Source organism: Arachis ipaensis, chromosome B05 (assembly GCF_000816755.2).
Source record: "Arachis ipaensis cultivar K30076 chromosome B05, Araip1.1, whole genome shotgun sequence".
In the NCBI taxonomy this organism is placed as follows: Eukaryota; Viridiplantae; Streptophyta; class Magnoliopsida; order Fabales; family Fabaceae; genus Arachis; species Arachis ipaensis.
In genome coordinates, this window is record NC_029789.2 from 124,950,611 (window position 1) to 124,950,901 (window position 291).

Below are 291 nucleotides of genomic sequence, written 5' to 3' on the forward strand. Positions count from 1 at the left end.
ACTCTTTCAAAAAAAATTTAGTCCTAAACTTCATGAGTTATTGGTATACCAATTATTTTAATTGAACAATTTAGTCATTTGTATTCGATAATTTTTGTTTATATCTAACTTAAATAATGCGATCATATGAATTTTGACTTGAATTTAATTTTGTTTTTATTTTTTCTTAATTCTTGTAACATATACTTTTTTATTTAACTAAACTCATATAAGCAATTATTTATTATTATTATTATGATTATTATTATTATTATTATTATTATTATTATTATTATTATTATTATTATTATT

At 15.1% G+C, this 291-nt stretch overlaps 1 protein-coding gene across 2 annotated transcripts in view; it reads left to right on the top strand.

The window, feature by feature from the left end:
• The window catches only part of LOC107642046 (CASP-like protein N24), a 3,108-nt gene that overhangs the window by 897 nt on the left and 1,920 nt on the right, over positions 1-291 (top strand). The gene's annotated exons all lie outside the window — the stretch shown is intronic.